The 19,425-nt window shown below is 54.6% G+C and overlaps 1 protein-coding gene across 4 annotated transcripts in view; it reads left to right on the top strand.

Annotated features, from left to right (window-relative positions):
- Positions 1-5,184: 5,184 nt before the first annotated feature.
- The window catches only part of ADARB1 (adenosine deaminase RNA specific B1), a 138,179-nt gene continuing 123,938 nt past the window's right edge, over positions 5,185-19,425 (top strand). For 2 of the 4 annotated variants that reach the window (XM_070597805.1, XM_070597810.1), the window contains exon 1: positions 5,185-5,323. The gene's annotated coding sequence lies outside the window, so the exon portion shown is untranslated. Of the gene's footprint in view, positions 5,372-19,425 lie in introns of all 4 variants that reach the window. The other 2 variants (XM_070597806.1, XM_070597811.1) reach the window with 1 other exon arrangement.

Genomic DNA, 19,425 nt, shown 5'->3' on the forward strand with positions numbered 1-19,425 from the left:
GCTCTCAGCTTCTATCTCAGCACAGTTATCTTCTCTGGACACAAGCCTCGTGTCTTCCTAACACAGCACCTTGACCTCTGACAGGCATCGCAAACTCAACAGCCAGAAGGGACTCCCGGCTTCTTCCCCAGGTGTTTCTTTCGGTTGTCACCTATCTCGGTGTTGCACCATCACCCTCCAACACGTGCAGCCGGAATCCTGGGCATGGGTTTGGTCTGTCTTCTCCACTCCCTTTCTCCCAATCTGTCGTCAAGGCTTGTCCAGTCTACTTCCAAAAATGACCTAACTCTTTCCACTTGCACTGTTCCCACTGGATCTAGGCTCTCAGCGTCTCCCGCGCATAGGGCATTAGCTTTAAAGCAGATACCCTGGGGGCCTAACAACCCACTGTCCCCCACTAACGCTGCCCTGATTTCGGTTTGCCCTTCTTCCCCTCCCCCAGACGGTCTGTGTACTCGGACGGGAGCGGGTCTAAGTCCCAGGTCCAGGGATGGCCCTACTTGGCTTCAGCCAGGGGTCAGCACACTTTTCCTGTAAAGGACCAGATGGCAAATATTTTAGGTTTTGTGGGCCACATATGTCTCTGTCACATATTCCTCCTTTCCCCCCAACGCTTTAGAAATGTAAAATTCACTCTGAGCTTGTGACTGTACACAAACAGGCCACAGGCCTGGGGCTGCCCACCTCTGGTCTTCGCGCCTCTGTCTGAAGTTTTGCTGCTGGTATAGGGAGGGTGGGAGGTCCTAGTGGCCCCGTTCGGATGACTTCCCTGGCTGAAAAGCTGACAGAGAAGTCCTCACGGGGTATGGAAACCTCCTCCCTCTGGCTCGGGCACCCTCACCACCAACGCCTCCTCGTCCTTGAAGGTCAGCTCGAAGGCCGCTGCTCTCGAAGCTTGTCCTCTCCTGGGCGGGGCAGGTGGAGCCCTCACATGCCTCTCCCCCCGTTACAGCACCGCGTTCTTCACATGGGAGCCGTCCACTCGCGGGGCATGGGCCAGCCTGTGAGGTGGGTATACCTGTCTCCTCTCACGGATGGAGAACAGGCTCAGAGAGGCTGGACGGCTTGGTCCAGTCACGCTGTGTGGTAGAGCGGGGTGCGAGCCCCGCCCGACCCTAGTGCCTGGCTCCTCTCACTGGACTGTCTCCCAGTTACCACACGGCACCACACCCTTTCCCCATCCACCACTAGACTGCGAACAACTCGAAAGCAATTCATCGTCCTAATCGTCTGTGTTCACTGACGCGCAATGCACACGGCCGGAGGCACCGAAAAGCTGTCAGAGTGTTCTCAGCGTCCGTGTCTGCTTGTCTCCCCATAATTCCCACTTCGGGCTGGCTTCCCCCGATGGGGTGCACGGCAAGCAATGAAGACCATCCTAACTGCCCTGGTTTCAACGTTTCAGGTCTTGACACAGAGACTCAGGGTTGTCTCAGCGCCACCTCCACGTTCCCGGTGAAATGGGCTGGAGCTGGGCAGTGGGCGGTGCGTGCATGCTCCAGAGCACAGACGGCTGGCTCCTGGTCCATCTCACAACCAGGGGGCTCCCTGTGGGGGTTGGGGCCCCAGAGAAGGAGGCAGCTCGTGAGCTGGGCAGACTCCATGCAAGGCGTCCGCTCCCGTAAGAGCTGATTGAAGGTTTAGTACCATCTGGTTTTGTCACTCCAGTCTCATGCTTTTTAAAAATATAGGACAAAAATATGATGTCTCAAATAAAGGTCTCACAGTGTACGGGTTACCTCCGATTAGCAGTTTTATCTTTCACTTTTTTAGAAACCAAGAAATCAATAAGCTACTTTTAGACAGCAATCTAAACGTATCCGTGAGTGTCCTTTCCCAAACGGAGTGGGCAGAATTAAATAAAGCAGACGGTGCACATTTTCTCAGACACGTTTTCAGTTGTGCACAGGGACCACAGTGAAACGGGCTTCAAAAGACCAAGGAAAAGGCTGTCCCTGGAGTTAGATGATGGAGATCCCCACTCAAGGTGCACGGCATGACTGTGACCTGGGTGCAGTCTCAGCAGGACAGCTCGGGGGTATGCTCACCACGCGGAGGCAGTAATGGGATGATGCGGTCACCCTGTGTGAGCAGAAGGGGTGGCAGGGCTTAGAAAGGGGCCAGAGAGCCAGGCTGGGACAGCCGTCCGTGGCTCAAGGCCACCAGTCTGTGCTCAGGTCCTGTGGTTCACCCTCTGGCAGCCATGCTCTGCTGGGCAGTGGTAAATGAGTGGTTTCTGTACCCGTGAGGCTTGAACACATCCTTCGTCTGAAAGCCTAGGATGTAAGTGAAGGCAGAGCCACCCCATCGCAGGCAGGCTGGGCACCTCACCTCTCCTCCAGCAGTGCCCCAACTGGCTCCCGACACCACAGTCTGAAATCATCTCCTGGTCCGCAGGCGGTCTATGTCCTAAGGTCGCTACTTTCACACCGTTCTGTCCTGAGGCATTGGCAGTGTCCGGAGTAATTTCTAACTCTGTCTGTGGGCTCCAGCTGCGTGGTCACGCGACGTAATGCAGCTGAAGCAAAAACGCGAGCAAGGCGGTTTCCTGGTGTTCTGTAGATGGCGTCCCCCCAGCAGCTGAAGTTTCATACCCTTGTGTAAAACCTAAGACCCCATCACTGGGGCAGACACAGGGGAGCAGCAAGATTCCTACAGGCGAACATTTGCGCGTCCTGTTTGATTTCTGGGACTCAAAGTGATGCTTTATTTTCACACTTGGCGTGAGTGAGGTAAACAACAGAGCCAGCGTCTGGGGGCGGGGCAGGGGCTTAGGCCTGTAGGCTGCTCTTTGCTCTGAGGGCCAGCTTGTGGCTGGCCAGTGGGGTCACAGTTGCCAGCACCTCTGTGGAGACCCGGGGCCCATGTCAGGCACCCAGGAGTCTGACATTGAAGGTGGACAGAGGGTGGATGGGCCTTCCTCAGGAGGCTACAGGATCGCTCATGGAAGCACCTGACCTCATAGATACGTGAGTGGGGTACTGGTGCTCCCTGGCACCTGGTAACACCCCACATCTTGGCTCCACACCAGCATAAAGAGGCACATTCTGCGGGCCATCCTGCCAGGTCAGGGAGGATGCTGCCATGAGCCTGTCTCTGGAGAGGACGCGTCTGAGGTCAACTAATAGCAAGGGGCCACCCCGGGCTCCTCGCCCGGCTCCAGAGCAGCCCAAGGGGCCCGCCGGCCAGCAGGAGCAGATGAAGGTCCTGGTCATGGCTGCATCCACTCTGCCCACTGCTGCTGAGGGACAGAGGACGACACCTACACCACCAGCTCCAAAGGAAAGGCAGTCACCTTGTTTTCCCTGGTAAAAGATACTAAACGAAGGCCCGTGGACGACGGCCCCCGTGAATCACATGTCCCTCTACCTCGCCCCTGTGCGGTCCCCCTCACACGGACTCAGGGCCTGGCCCTCTGACTTTGGCCAATGGGACTTTAGCAAACACGGTGCAGAGGCTGGAAAACCCGCGTGCACTGAGTTCTGCCTCCCCTCTTGCTCCTGACAGTCATGCCACCATGAGAAGCCCCAGACAGCCTGCTGACCGTGGGTGACACGTGGCTGGGCCCCGCAGCCCAGATGAGCCGGCCCAGCTCACAACCCACACACCAAACAGAGATGAGCCGTCCCTGCTGCTGGCCCATAGGATCACAAGCAACTGAACGATTGCTTTAAGCCACTTGGTTTTGGGGTGGTTTGTTACACAGAAATAGACGTGAGGTCCTCCTGCACATGTTTATTTATTAAGGATGAATCCCTAGAGGGCACCCCAGGAGTCTTGACTTTTACTTAGTTGCCAGTAAGTGCCCCTTTGGACCCTGTGCCTGGCACGCGGCCCATAGGCAGGCTGATGGGCTGGCCTTGTTGGCTGGCCAGCCTCACAGCCAGGTTTCTCCTTTCCCCCAGACAGTAACCTGAAGCAGGGAGCTGGCTGTGCAGCACCGCCCGTGGTTAATTCCTGCTCGGATTTCTCAGGGGTGTTCGGCACAGTCGTAGGCCTTCAGGACTAAGAGCATCAGCTAACAAGGACGGAGTGCTGACCACGGACCAGGCTCTGCCTGGGCTCTTCACCTGTCTTAGTCTCTCCTTCCCCATTTTATATATGAGGAAACAGGCAGAGATCCCAAGAGGCAACAAAGGCCTTGCAGCTGAGAAGTGGCTGCAGCTGAACTTGACCTTGGAGTCTGGCCTCTGCCTCCAGGCCCGGAACAGGTGGACCCCAGGATTGCCAGGCGCCACCACCCTCTGCACTGGGGTTGTTCTCCTAGTAAATAACCAACAACCAAGTGCGCAGCCTGGCTTGTCCCCGCTCCTCTGCTCTCAGCACCTGCGTTCAAGCAGTATCGAGTTTTTCCTTATTAAATCTTATTTTCTGTGCTGAATAGAATTGCAGGCTTGAGTTGGTTATTTTGGTCTTGGGAAATGTTGCATTTCTACATAGCTTACCGTCATGAGTGTAAGCATTTCCTGGGATAATCATTGAAGAGTCAGTAAATATGGACAGCCGAGTAACTTTATTGCATATGCTGTAAAAAAGCATTAAAATGCCTTTCCTCTCAAACCCACCAACCTCCCCCCCACCCCCGGCGCCTTAACTTTGGTTATCTGGGCTTGCTTCTGATCCCACCGAGAGTTCTAGGCAGGAACGGGGTTGGATAGGGGGGCCGCTCTGGAGTCTGGGGACCGGGACCCCACGTTCTCCTCCAAACAGGGCCCGACTTCCACCGCCCAGGCTGGGCCTCAGCTCCTCGCCGCTCCCCGGGAAGGCGGCCGGCCTGGGCGCCACAGCCCGCCTCGCACCGGCCTCCAGGCGGGTCTCGGCCCCGCGCCGCCCGCCTCCCCAGCCCGCGGCTGCAGGCCGAGGGGGCCTCACCGTCCCCGACCACGATCGCCCGGTCCCCGTCCCGGTCAGGGCGGTCCCCGGGCCGTCCGCTGCGCCCCCGGCCACCATCGCCGGGTCTCGTCCCCTGCACCCCCGAACGCCATCGGCGGGCCCCCGCCCCGGGGCCATCCCCTCCGCCCGGACTCCCAGCCCGCGGACCCCGGGGAGGTCGGCACGGCGAGCGTGCGCGCGCACGTGCTGCGTGGCGGCGTCCCCGGCGTGCGCGCGGCCGGGCGGGGGCGGGCGGCGCGGCTCGGGCTCGGGCTCGGGCTGGGGCTGAGCGCTCGGGGCTGCGGGCGAGGCGCGGGCTGGGCGTCTCGGGCGCGCTCGGGGCCGCGCTCGGGGCCGCGCCAGGACACGGCCAGCGCGCCGCAGCCGGCGGCCCAGGCAGCCCGCGGACCGGCGGCCCGAGCCGGCGCGGCGTGCGGGGCGGCCCGCGGAGGTGAGGCGGGCGGCGGACACACGCCGGGCAGCGCCGGGCCGCGTTTATGTAAGCGCCGCGGGGCAGGTGGGGAGGCCGCCGGCCGTGCGGCACCAGCGGGACCCGGGCTGCCGGCCGCTGTGTCCGGAGGGCTGTCCGGAGGGGCCGCGGGCCGCCTGGGGAGGGCAGGCTGCGCCCGGACGCCCGCGTGTCCTCCCCGGGCGCCGCGTCTGCGCGGGATGCTCTGCGCCGCGGGAGAGGAGGCTGCGCCCCGGGATGGAGGGGGACTGCGCCCCGGGATGAGGCTGCGCCCTGGGATGGAGGGGGGGACCGCGCCCCGGGATGAGGCTGCGCCCCAGGATGGAGGGGAGACTGCGCCCCGGGGAGGGAGACTGCGCCTCGGGATGAAGCTGCGCCCGGGGGAGGGAGACTGCGCCCCGGGATGGAGGAGGACTATGCCCCGGGATGAAGCTGCGCCCCAGAGTGGGAGACTGCGCCCCAGGATGGAGGGGGGACTATGCCCCGGGATGAAGCCGTGCCCCGGGGAGGGAGGCTGCGCCCCGAGGAGGGAGTCCGCACCCCGGGATGGATGGGGGACTATGCCCCGGGATGAAGCTGCGCCCCGGGGAGGGAGGCTGCGCCCCGGGGAGGGAGTCTGCTCCCTGGGATGTAGCTGCGCCCGAGGGGTGGGGGGACTGCGCCCCAGGGTGAAGCTGCGCCAGGGGAGTTGGGAGACTGCGCCCCGGGGTGAAGCTGCGCCTCCGGGGAGGGGAGACGACGTCGGGGACAGCCTCGTCCCTTCCCTCGGAGTGCTGCGTCTTCTCCGGATGCCTTCTGCCCCAGGAAGGGAAGGCTGCGCCCGGGGATGAGGCTGCGCCCCGGACGGCCCTGCGTACCCTTCGAGAGGGCAGCGTGTCCGCGCGGAAGGCTCTGCGATCGCTCGGTGGAGGAGAGAGTGCGCCCCCGCGATGAGGCTGCACCACCGGGAAGGGGAGGCTGCCCCAAGGATGAGGCTGCGGCGCTGGGGGACGAGAGGCTGCGCCCCCAGGATGAGACTGCGCCGGGACGGCCTCGCGTCCCCTCCCGAGGGCGCCGTGTCCGCGTGGGATGCTCTGCGCCGCGGGCGGCCCGGGGCGGGGAAGTTCCCGCGGGTGCCCGGCGTCTGGAGCGATCCGGAACAATCTGGGGCGATTGGGGGACCGAGGTGAATTCTGACGTGTTCAAATCTGCAGTAGGAAAATTACCGGGTTGTGGATGGGTCCGAGGGAGGGCGTCAAATTGGGCCGTGGACGCTCAAACGTGTTGGAGTCCGGATACACATGCCGAGAACCTCGGATGTGTTCCAGTCCCGATTTATATGTCGGACACCCGCACGGTTGTGTTGGGCTCGCAGTTGGTATTTTGAGCCAGCAGGTTTGGGTTGCTGCTTCTGATAAGGGCGGGCGTTTGGTTTCCTTCTTAACACAAACCATAATCGTTAGCGTTCTATTCTCCAAGTATAACAAAAAGTGGTTTGATACCAAACTTGCTTCTTTACTCAGTGCCCTGATTAAGATGCTCCATCAGTGACTTTTGGAATGGAAATATTTATGTAATCCTCTTTGTTCCTTCTTAAATTTACCCGTGTGTTTTATACCTTTGAAAGTGGCCGCCCAGAACTGCATTTTCTGAAACACTATGTTGTCTTCCGAGCAGTTCCTGGACCGTCTTTTGCTGACCATCTTTTCTTTGGGGCTGAGAGTACTTCCCCCCCTGCTGCTAAGGGCTCCCCAGAAGGGAAAGGGAGAAGGAAAAAAAGGCAAAAGGGTGGCTGGTACGTCTCCGCCCTGGGTAGGAGAATTTGCAGGGTTCCTCCAGAGGCGAGATCCTCTCAGTGTGGACACCCACAACAGGGCTGGATCAATATTTGATGAGACACTCTGAGCTGGGTGCGTGATCCTGCTGGAGCTGGAGGCAAGGGACTCCCAGGGCTTTGAAAGGAATGCATTGTCTGTGAGTAATGCCCCGCTAGACGTCTGGGGTTCCTGAGACTGAATATGTTCAGCCACATCTTCAACAAATTTGAAGCTATAATTGGAAGGGAAAAATGGAGGCCTTTCTGCAGGGGGCAGTGGTGAAAAGAAAATTGGTCCAGCTCCGAGAGGTTGATGACACATGTATCTGGAGGTGCCATGTGCTTGTGAAGTCGGTGCTGGGAGGTGAGGAGAGAACTGGCTAATAGCATCCAAGACAAAAACTTCTTGCCTCACAGGCTGATTCACTCCTTTGTGAATTTACATGTCATAAAAGCATTTCAACTGATCTTGGCTTTTTGGAATAAGAAAATTCTTTAAACTTACATTTGTCTGGTGAATGAATAAAGAAAACTTAATGCATTTGATAAATACCTATCTGTGGCCTGGTATGTCTGGCCCTCCCTGCTTGAGGCCTGGGGGACGCAGTGCTGAAGAAGATAGGCAGAATTCAAAACAGGTCAAAAGCTGGCAGTTTGTTTTGTTAATCACTTTTATAGCATTATTTTTTTAAAAATAAGCTTTATAATTTTAGTTGTAAAATTATAAAGTTTAAAAATGTATAGCGTCAAAATTTTTATTTATAGATTAAAAAATATAAGCATGCACACAGTACATTCAAAAAGTACCAAAAAAATGATAAAACCTCATCTTACTCCATCCCCAGCTGCTCATTTCCCGTCCAAGTGCTGTGACCAGTTGATTGTATTCTCCCAGCAGGGGTCAAAATACACACGTGGTTTATGTGTTTTAATATGGTTTTTAGTATTTGCTGTAATAAACAGTGCTGCAATGAATTTTTTTAATATATGGATTCAAGCAAAACCTATTGATAATTTTTTATTAATCATCGAAATTCTTTAGCTGTGAGGTTTATGTAAGAACTGAGTTTTATTCCCTTGAACTCCGTGATGAGCTATGTAAGGACTTAGGAGATAGTTAGAAAGTACGCTTTGGAAGTTAATAGGTGAACTCATAGCTTTCCCAGCTGTAAAACACTTAAGAAAAGTTATCAATCTTAATATGAAACTGAAAAGCTTAGAGAGGTCCAGTTTTATTGCAAAACTTGATGGTTTTTTTGGTGTCACTTTTCTAAAATGTGTATTTCCAAATCTATAATTGGATGTGTTGGAAATGCAGGGTGTTCAAAAAGATCTTTTAAAAAATACGTTCATAATGTGAGGTAGGAAAGGCAAATAGTGAGAATTTCATTTAAAAATTGTAAATTGAAGTCATTAAGGTTTCCTTAATTCCTTGAGTGACTTTTCTCTCCAGGGTGACCTTTCGTTTGGAGTGTAGACAGGGCACATGGCAGTGCCAGCAGGGGTCTTCTTGTGGTCTTGGTGCCTGGCTTGACAGCTGTTGGGCCCACACCATTAGTGTCAGAGTGTCACATTTGTTTGCAGTCTGGTTATTGCTGCTCGCCACTCTTCTCCACCTGTGTGTGAGGTGTTCTAGGAGTGGATGAAGAAAAAAGACTGCTTTTCGGTTTCATGTCTTTGTGGTGGATTTAAAATGAATAAGAGGGGGCGGGGGTCGGGGTGGGGGGACAGAAGTGGCCCAGAGGTGCCAGGTATTTTTAGTGGAAGTGTCGTGAAACTCTGCTTGTCTCTACATTCCTTCTGTTTCACTCACAAGGTCACCTCACAGGTATTTACCATGTTCCAGTACTGTTCTAGGCTGGAGATGTGGAGGTGAGCACAGCAAGGACAGTTGCTGCCCTCAGGGGATGCACATTATGGAGGAGGAGGGGACAGTAAACCCCGGCTTAAGTGCCAAGTGCTGGGCAGGTGGGCGGCGGTCTGAGAGGGGGCTCAAAGGACGCTGGGAGCTGGGCACTGCCAGGCCGCGGGAACCCTGGAGTCAAGCGTTGGGCCCGAGCCGCCTGGTCCTGTGCTGGTAAGAGCAGCGAGGCCAGTGTGGCCCGGAGAGTGAGAGGGCGGCCGGGAGTGGGAGTGGGACTGGAGACGCCGGTGGCTGTGTCTTGCTGAGCAGGGGCTGTAGTAAGGAATTCAGTTGTTAATCTCAGTGAGTTGGGAAGCCTTCCCCCCTCCCTTGTTTCTTTTTTCTAGTTAACTTTAGAGAGTTTTGAACAAGGTCTGGTCTATCTTTGAAAAGCATCACTCTGGCTGTCACGTACTGGATGCTTATTAGGAGCTAGTGACGTGCCAGGCTATTTGAGCACTTTGCATATATTATTTAATTCTCATGAGAGTCTGAAAGGTCGGTGTTACTGCTCGTCTTCCCGTGTTACATGTGGGTAAAAGCAGGCACAGAGAGGCCACGGATTAGTGGCGCAGGCAGGACTGCCCGAGTGCCCGCACGGCAGGGGCCTGCGGTGACCAGGCTGGGCCCGCGGACCAGGCCAGGACCTGGGCGGAGGCGGTGCCATCTGATCCGGCTTGCTGTATCTCAGCACGTGGCAGACGCCATTGATTGTAAGGCACAGCTTTATTTTTTGTACTATTAACAGGAAAGCGTTGCTGGTTAGCCTGTGACATGCTTTCTTGTCACTTAGGTTTCAGTTGGACTCACTGAGAGAGCCTTTAGACTTGAAGCATGGACTTTGAAGGTCAAATCACTGTGTGCTTTCGTAAACAAGGAGAATATGAGTGAAATAAAGTAAAGTAATTCTAAAATCCTTCACCATCAGAATCCGGTTCTTCCAAGTCATCCTTTGACTCAGTGCTGATGTGATGCTGTGTGGTGCACGGCGTGGTCACCTAGTGTGGCTGAGGTGGCTTTTCTTGAGACCACACCCCTGCTGTCTCTGGGGTGTTGTCCAGGCTGCCGACACCCAGTCTGCAAGCTTGGGTGCCCTCTTGATCTTACTGGCGGGTGTTCAGGAGGGGTTTCCGGTCCTCGAGTGATTTGTTGACTGACCTGTTGGTGGGTTACCTCCAAGAGTGACAGCTGAGTTTGAGTGTGCCAGAGCAGGACTGACACACCTGCCTCCTGCCCGTGAGTGAGACGGCGTCGGAGCCACCACCGGTGCCAGGCGCTGCTGATGTCGTGGTTGTTAGGATGGGGGAAAGCGTGGGTCTGAGAACTGATGGACTGGGGCCCCTTTTGCTGACGGGCCCATCAGGATTGCCCTAGTCTCTCTGAGGGTCTGAGCAGCTGGCCGGCGCTGGTTTGAGAGTAGCAGGAGTCTGGGAGGCGCGGGAGGCTTCAGACTCTCCGGAAGGCGGTTCCTTAGCACTCAAGCCCCAGGTCGACCCCGGGCCTGCGGGTTTCGTGTCGTTCCACCGTGGACCAGACGTGTGATCTTGAGGAGGCTGTTTAGTCTTTCTGTGCTTTAGTTTTCTCCTCCATAAATTAAGAAGAATGGTAGCAACTTGTCTCCCAGTGTTGTTGGGTCGATAAACACAGCTAATGTGAAGTGCCTGAAATAGTACCTCGTTGACAGTAGTTAAGAGGGTTTACTTTGCTTGTTATTTTTGTGATTAATCATCTGAGTAGAGATGTTTGGATCCCCTTGGAAATTGTGGTTGGGTTCAAACAGAGGTTGGGGCCAAATATGTAAATTCGGAGTCATTTGCATATCGCTCGTGTTTGAAACCTTAGGCGGGGCAGTGGGTGTGGATGCGGAAGAGCTGGAGGGTGAGGACGGAGGCTGGGGCTTCTGGCAAGGGGTCTGCAAGGGGAGGGGGCAGGAGGAGGAAACCAGGAGGTCCGGCGGCCAGAACCCAGGGCTGAGGCACTGCTTGGCTCCCTCTCCTTCTGCCGGGGAACTCCTGGATTTGATAAGAGGCAGGTGGCCTTGTGGTGGCGAGAGGCGGCTGCAGGGAGAGAGGGAGTGGAAGTGAGGAGGCGGAGAACATCAAGTATGGTGGAATTTAGAGCAGTTTTGTTAAAAGGGCACGGAGTAACGGGACGGTAGCTGGAGGGGTCGTGGGTTCAGGGGAGTTTTTAATTTTTATTTTTTAAATGAGAGCGATTATAGCGTGTTTATGGGCTAATAGGAACCATGCAGTAGAGAAGGGCAAATTTGTAATGCGTGGGAAAGGGGATGATATGCAGGAGCAAAGTCTTTGAGAAGGTGGGGGCGGTGGCTGGAGGAGCAGGGACAGGTCAGCCCAGGAGCGAGGCAGGACTCCGGTGAGTGGGAACCTTGATTCACTTCAAAAGTATTTCTAAGACGCGCTGCCCTTGGAGCTGGTTTCTCATTAGCTCACAGTGCTAAGCACACCTTGGGGCATCCTCATAGAAAGATACATGTGGAAATGGCTTTTTGCTTTATTAAGAAAATTCATTTGTCTCTAAAAGTATTGTTAATTTGATTAGAAGTTGGCACCTTTATTTACCAAATTTGGTACTACTCAGGGGACTAGCAGGACTTGGCTCCTGATTTATGCCTTATTTGTCTTAAAGACCTAGAGGGAGAGTTTCGCATCCAGGACGGCTCTGGCCCCTGGAGAGGGCGGGTGTTGCTTTGGGCCAGTGGAGGCTTAAGTGCCTCTGGGGCAGCCGCATTCCCTTACAGTGGCTGTTAAAATATCCTTCTTGCGTGTCGATTTGTATTATTTGTGGTTATCTGGTTTTTTTAGGTCTGGAGTTTTGAAATATCAACCTTCTCAGTAGTTCAGCGAATGGGATGAAACGGGAAGCCCTCCGCCGACTCCCTCGCGTTCCGTCCGTGTACGGTGGAGGGCTGGTTCCCATTGCTCTGGGCTGCTCTCACCCCTCTTCCCTTGGCTGGAGGTTTCACTGAGGCCTTGTCTCTGTGTGAGTCATCGCGGAAGGACGCCCTGGGAGGGAGAAGGGCTCTGCTCCTGGAGCCAGCATTCCAGCAGGGGAGACTAACCAGAGCACAAGGCAGATAGGGTACCTGGACATGAATCTATCTCTGAATGGCAGGAGAAACGGGGCTGAGGTGGGTGCCCCTGCTTGAGATGTGGTCTCTAGGAAGGCCTCTCTGAATAGGGGTGCTGTGCTGAGGCCCGAGGGAGAATGAGCTCTTCCTGCCAAAAGAGGGGACAAGGACATTCCAGGTGGAAGGGACAGCCTGTCAGAGCCCTGTTTGTTGGAGTGGACGAGAGGGGCCGGTAGCCTTTGTCGGGTCCTTGATGGGGAGCGGGGTGGACGGTGAGGTTGGGAGACAGTGCGGCCTGGCTTCACAGGCTCCTATGGGCAGGAGAAAGCCTGAAGCAGGGAGAACCGGTGCCAGAATGAGACGGGAGGCCCGGGGGGAGCACAGAGGTGGTGGGGCTGGAGAAAAGAGAGCAGTGTGGACTGTGTGTTGGCAGTCGAGTCAGCAGGGTTTGGGGACGGATTGGGTCCAGGAGCTGAGGGCACCGGAGGGAGTGGGAACGGCTCATTACCCTCTTTGAGTCGTGATGCTAAGTACCAGAAGGGTCCGTGGTGAAGACTCCTCGTTACAGACACCATCTGACGTTGGATTCTGTGTGAATCTGAAAATCTCTCCTCCCCTAGGGTGCGATGTGCAGGGTATTTGCATATCCTTACATATGGTCTGTAAGGTCTGTAACATGTTTGTAAAACAGACACGTATGTTTACAGTTACCAGGCAGAGCCCTTGTACTTCCATCACTGGTTCCTCACAAGTCTTACTTGGAGGTGTCATTGCCTCTTTTTCAGATCGGGCACTGACATAAGAGGTCGAGTGACTTCTTGGGAAGGCTGGATAATGTTTGCTGACGTTTGTGAAGCTCTTCCTGTGTGTCAGGCATGGGGGCCGAGTTTACCTGGCTACTCCCCAGTGTCTTATTTTAGGAGGTTACCATCATGCAGGACCACCGTCACCCTCTTGCTGACGAGGAGACTTCCCGGCTCATCTGCGTAGCCTCCTTGTGGTCTCCTTTCGGCTCCCCTTGGTCCCCTCCCATCTGTTCTTCACCAGCAGCCAGACCAGAGCCTCAGGTGCAGGACGGATCAGTCACCCTCCTGCCCAGAACCCTGCCACTGCCCGCATCTCCGAGTCCTCCCAGGGGCCTCCTCCCCTGCCGTCCCTCGGTCACCCCACCAGCCCCGGGGCTTCCCCTCCAGCTGTCTCCTGGGCGTCACTGCTCTGCACCCTCACCTCCTCACCCCCTGCGTGCCCTGCTGCCTCTCTGCTTATCCCTGCCCGCCGTGCCCGCCCTCCTCCCTCCTGTCAGCCTGCCTGGCAGTGGGGGAGCCTTGGGGAGGCAGGGGTCTTGCTCTGTCCCTGTCCGGGGCCTCAGAACGATGCCTGGCCGCAGCAGGCACTTACCAGTGTTTGTTGAACGAATGAGTAAATGGTAGAAGCAGAGTCGAGGCTAAGTTTGTCTGCGTCTGAGAACGTGTGCTTTTTCTGCCTCCCCACCCTCCCCCCCATGCTCCTATTGTACTTGGTGAATCAGTCGTATATTTACGCCCCATATGTCTGTGTTATCTCCAGATTTCCGTGCTTTTCTTTGTGGAACAGAAACATTTACAAAACATTCAGAATTGTTCTAAAACCATAAAGTGTGATATAGTAAATTAATCTGTTGAGAACAGGGAGTCCTCAACCTGAGAAAACAGCACGGTGCTCCCACCATCATTTTAACGCCTTTTGGGCAACGTATAATTGAAATGCACTCTCCTAAGTAATGACAGCATCCGTAATAGTCAGAGAGGTCATAGCTGTAACTACATCTTGACAAAAATGAGAAAACTTTGAATAATTCTGGGAAGTTTCAGAAAAGCAGCCAAATAAAATGGAAAATACTTGATTAAACCGTGGAGGCTTAAAGGATTTAAAAGTTGAAGAGAATATGGCTTATAAGCTGTTTGGTGGAGGAGCGAACAGAAGAGTTTACCGGAGTTTCGGAAACGGGGGTTTAACCCCAGCCCTGCCTTTGGACTTCACGGCTGTTCCCAACGTCTCTCCGTCTCGGGTTCCTCGGGCGTCAAACGGGACGGTCGAGTCGGTGATTTCCGAGGTTCATTCCATTCCTAGAAGACCGTTGTAAATGGGAGTAAAATAATACATTCTGCGTGTTTCAGGGGTCATTCAGTCTGTTGTTCAGCAAATCCTCGTAGTAGAACCTGTGTGAGCGTGAAGAGTGGGCTGCGCCTCGCCACGGCAGGCCTCCTTCAGGTCCACCCGAGTCCGGCGCTCGCACAGGTGTCCTGTCACCTCCCTGTGGTCCCGGCGGCTCTGCTGGGAGAGGTGGGGTGCAGGAAGGAAGGGGGAGGGGGCAGGGTCTGGGGCCCGAGTGATGGGTTCTCACTCCATGAGGAAACACGAGATTCCGGGGGAGTGCAGATGACCCATTTTCTTAGTCTTGGGGGGCTCCAGACTATGTCGGTTGTCGTGAGTTAGATTGAGCAAGGATTGTTTTCAGCTTTGTAAGTCTGGAGCGTGTCTTAGCTGACTGAAGGTAATTCGGTAGCGGGTCGTGTTACCTAGCCCCCTCTCCTGACGTGACACTTAGAGGCCCTGGTTGTTGACGTGTGTCGGTCAGGCTGGGGGCAAGTTTGGAAGTTGCTTCGTGTTCCTGTGCCTTCAGTCGCGGGCGGCGCACGTGGACCCAGCTCGTCGTGTTTCTCTGGTCAGTGGCGGTACGCACAGATTCTCTCGCTCTCCGAGTGGTAACTTTCTCGGATGATTGGACTTCCTTGAGAAAAGGAGTTTACTCAAGGACGTAAGGCAGCGTGTCATCATCTGTGTGAGGCTGAGAGTCAGCCGCAACACCCTGTCACCCAGTGGGACCACGCACGCTGAGCATGGGTGCTGCTCGCGCGCACTCTGCCCACTGTTGCCTGCGAGCACCCAGGTCTCCTTCATCTCAGTTTCTTCCCGTTTGGGAGTCGACTCTGCTGGCACCTGCTTCCTCGCGTTTCTCTCTCGGGGCAGGGTTTGTCTGTGTCAGATTGGTACCCCTGCCTCTTGTGTGTGCTGGGGCTGCGTGAGGACAGGGAATTCAGTTTCTGGCTTCTGCCTCGGGAAGGGGGACCCATCCAGGGAGATGTCTCCAAGTAGAGAATGGAGGTCGTGAGACGCTGTGTGGCCACAGATGCAGCCCCCAGCCGCTGCATGAAGAATGACGGAAGAGGCTTAGCGATCACTGAGACGCGGCACGCGGTATGAGCACAAACAGCTCAGAGTTGATCTAAACAGGGGTAGCAGCTTCAAGAGACTTGGGTGCTCGGGCCACAGTTTCAATAGCAATGATTTGACTGTTTATATCCACTGTATTCTAGACGTGAATGAAATTAATCACATCGAATAAATTAGTCTTGATCATTTTGAATTTGATTCCTTTTCAGAATAGGAATCTACCCAAAATAATAGTCAAACAGAATTATTATCCTGGCATCGGTCGCCTGCATTAGGTTTTACAGGATACCTGTTAGAAGACAGCGTTCTTGGGCAGGTGGCTTCAGAGGATTATCTTTTCCTTCTTGATACATTAAAACTTAATTTTCATTAAAAAGCTATCTCAAAGTTTAAAGAGGCTTCTGCAATAATTTTTCAACTTAACAGTTCCAGGCGAGTTGTGGCACAAGGAGTGAGCAGGGAACTGTTTGCTGCAGGTGGAAGCTGGTTTGGGAGTTGAGGCTGAAAATTCTTAATCCAGGAAGATGTGGCCTTCATAGGAATGAGTCACAGGATTCAGACCTGCCGTAATTTGGGGTCAGAGAGTTCAACCGAGATTTGACCATCACCGAAACCCTACGGAACAGTCACTCCCATCAGGTTCCGGCTGGTTTTGGAAGTGGTAAGGTGGAAGCCTGGGCCAGGACTGCTGGCTTGTTGTCCGTCTGAATGCGTGGTGCCCTGTCACCCAGTGTTGATCCGGGTTTGTCTCTGTCCTCTGACTCCTCCTCTGGGCTTTTGTCCTCTTCGTATTTCTTGGTGTCACGTAGTAGATGGTTTCACCCACGTGCACGTGAGTGAGTGACATGTTTGATCATTTCACTGTGACGCTTTCCGTACTCTGACGCCCTTCCTCCAATGACACTGTGAGGGAACTGACGCTATTTCCATGGGAAGAGCAGGTGTGGCGTAAACCTGCAGGATGTTACTGGGCACAGACCATCGCCCGTCCCGCCCAGCTCCCCTTCAGTTCTCCCTCTCTGGGTCGGCTCCGGGCGTCCCCCGCCCGGGCGGAAAGGAGAAATGTGTGATGAGTTTGAGCGTTTCTCACTGAAGCCCTTGCTGCAGGAAAAGGAGGATTTTTCCTCATAGTCAACCAAGACTTTGAGCCGTGATGTTGTATGGGATTCGTCGGTCAGAGCCGCGCTGTGATGAAGCCGGGAAAGGGCAGTGGTGCGGGCAGCATGGTGCTTCACATACAAGAGTCCAAGGTGTTTCCCCCGTCTTACTGATAGTTGAAAGACACAGCGCAAGTGGCACGTGTGATGGAATTACGGGCTGAGTGGTCATCTTTTAGAGCGCTGTGGGAAGCCACGGGCTCTGGGGAGAATGGAAGTGGGGAAGGTATGCACAGAGCTTTTGTCTTCCTCTGTTTTACACAGCTGCCGTGAGATACACCCTCTGTAAGTGGACAGGTGTGTGATTTTTGTGGATTTCTAAGCAGTGTAGCCATAACCGTAGTCCAGTTTTAAAACACTTTGATCACCCCAGATGTGTCTTGTATTCATGGTTAATTCTCATTCCTCCCTCCAGCATAGTCCTCCTGTCTGCTTCCTGTCTCTCTAAATTTACCTTTTCTAGACATTTCATGTAAATGGAATCATGCAATATGCAGTCTTTTGTGTCAGTCTTTTTTCACTCACCATAGCGTTTTTGGGGTTCGCCCGTGTTGCAGAGTGGACCTGTGGTTTGTCCTCTTAGTTGCGGAACGGTGCTCCCTTGCACGGATGCAGCACGTCTCTTTTATCCCGTCACCACGGATGGACATGTGGCTTGTTTCTACTCTTTGACAGTTGTGAATAATGCTGCTCTGAACCTCACCAGACGCGTCTGTGTGTGGACGTGAGCTTATGTGGACCTGAGCTTTGTTTGGGATAAAAGCATGTGTTTGACGCCAACGGTGCTGGTAGGAGCCAGCTCTGAGAGTTCGGGTGGCTTGCTCTTGAGGGCTGTCTGTGGTGTGCATTGAGCTGCTTGAATAGTATAAGCCTGTTTCCTCCGGGATGAGATGTCCCGGTCCTACAATTGAGCGCAGGCCATTAGGGTTTCCTGGGATGACAGCCCCGTGTGTGATATACGCTATTAGGTCCCGAACAGATGGACTCTTTCCCAGTATTGGATTTTTTCTCTCACTCATCAGAGGAGGAAATCAATGAAGCACTACTGGGCATGTTAAAACCACACTCAGCCTACAGAGCTACACGTGCACGATGCGTTGACCCAGCAGTTCCACTTCTAGGAATCCAGGCTGAGCATGCTCTCTGACACAATGAAGACACCTGTGGAAACAGCCCGGTTCTCCCTACAGGAGATCTCCGAAGGGAGATCTCCTGATGTTAAACATCTTTCTTTCTCAGCCCTGGCTGCCTGCACCACAGAGCACTGGGTGGAGGAGCCAGTCTCCGTGAACTGATTGGCGGCAATTTCCAGAACATGCAGGGAGCGAGCAAGGCAGAGTGCCTGAGATCATCTAGCGTGCTGCCCTGCACGTGGGAAGGGGGGGTGTGGGAACACGTGCGCGCCTGCCCGTTCATGCAGAAGGGGGGCAGGAGGGTAAGCCAGAGCCGGGGAGACTGGCTGAGGGGGTGGGGCGGGAAGGACGGGGAGGGGACGGGGCTGCAGGGATGGGCGCCGGGTTCTGAGCAGACCCCTCTGGACAGCCCCGCTCGGGGAACCACAGCAATATTTCACAGACCCCAGAATGAAAAGTGAACGTCACCCAGGATGTGGGCTGGAACACAAACAGAAACAAACCTCAGTGTAGGACAGAACAGTGAAGAGCCACAGCAGCGGCGGGGGTGGGGAGCAGTCTTTGCCTGAGTTGAGAAAACAGCGTGTGGACTAGTTCTGTGAGACGGGGGACACGAAGGACAGCACCCAGTGCTCCACTGTAGTGGTGCGTCTGTTTCTCGCGGGTCAGTTAGCGGTGTGAACCTGCTCTGTGCGTACATGAGGACTGAACAGATGATAAGTGTGGCGTGGATCCTGAGCGCCAGGAAGAAGAGACAGTGAGGAGCAGAGGAGGGCTAAGGGCCCCTCTGGGTTGGGTTGACCCAGGTGTCAATGTGAACCGGGGTTTTAATATGTGTCCATATGGATAGATAGGTACGGAGGTAAACAGAGAGGTATGCAGATGCATGGGTTGGTGTGCTCACGTACACATCTCCCAGCTCTGTGCCCTGGGAAGGCCCAGCAACAGTGAGCACACCCAGAGAGCATCCTCCTGGGACAGCTGGTGGAGCGGAGAACGAGGACATGCTCAGAAACCATGGGGCCTGTGGAAAGGACATGGGGGCCAAGCTGAAGGAGGAAAGGTGGCCAGAGCTGGATGGACCTCAGCAGGGAAATAAATAATGATAATGTTGCTTTATAATCCACAGAATAAAATAAGTAGCCATCACTCCATCCTGATATAGACAAGGAATGGAGTACATAAGTAGATAAATGGGGGAGAAGGGACAGCTCTTCCAGACAGAATCCCGGTTGATTAGTGTGGAAGGAATGAGGAAATGGCAGATCCCCGTGAGGCAGACACCACGGTAGTAATTATTGTAGGCGAGACCGGGGACTGGAGCTAGCATTAGTGGGCGAAAGTTTGAGGAGAAACAGGATATTTGCCTAGTCTCAAAGTATCTCTTCCCCAAGTTATTTATTTATCAGAAAGGGAAAAATAGTAACTTTAGAGTGGAGGAAGACAGCAGACACCGCCTCACCCAGGTGGCCTGTGATAAGACGGTCGCCATCACAGACTCCTGATGCCACATGGCACGTCATCTCTCAGGGCTCCTCGCTACAGACTCCTGGTCGCAGGGGGATGATGAGGAGACAGCAGACAATGACAGCTGACTAGTGCTCTCCAAGCGTCCAGATCCTGCAAGACAAGGACGGATGGAGGGACGGTCTCGGCTTTGCGGAGCTAAAGAAACACGACAGCGAAATGCAGCATGAGTTCCGGATGGGACCCTGGAACAGAAGGGATGTTAGTGGGAAAACTGGCAAAATTCACATATGGTGTGTAGTTGAGCTAATAGAATTGTGCCTGT

This window comes from Equus przewalskii, chromosome 27, assembly GCF_037783145.1.
Source record: "Equus przewalskii isolate Varuska chromosome 27, EquPr2, whole genome shotgun sequence".
Lineage (NCBI taxonomy): Eukaryota > Metazoa > Chordata > Mammalia > Perissodactyla > Equidae > Equus > Equus przewalskii.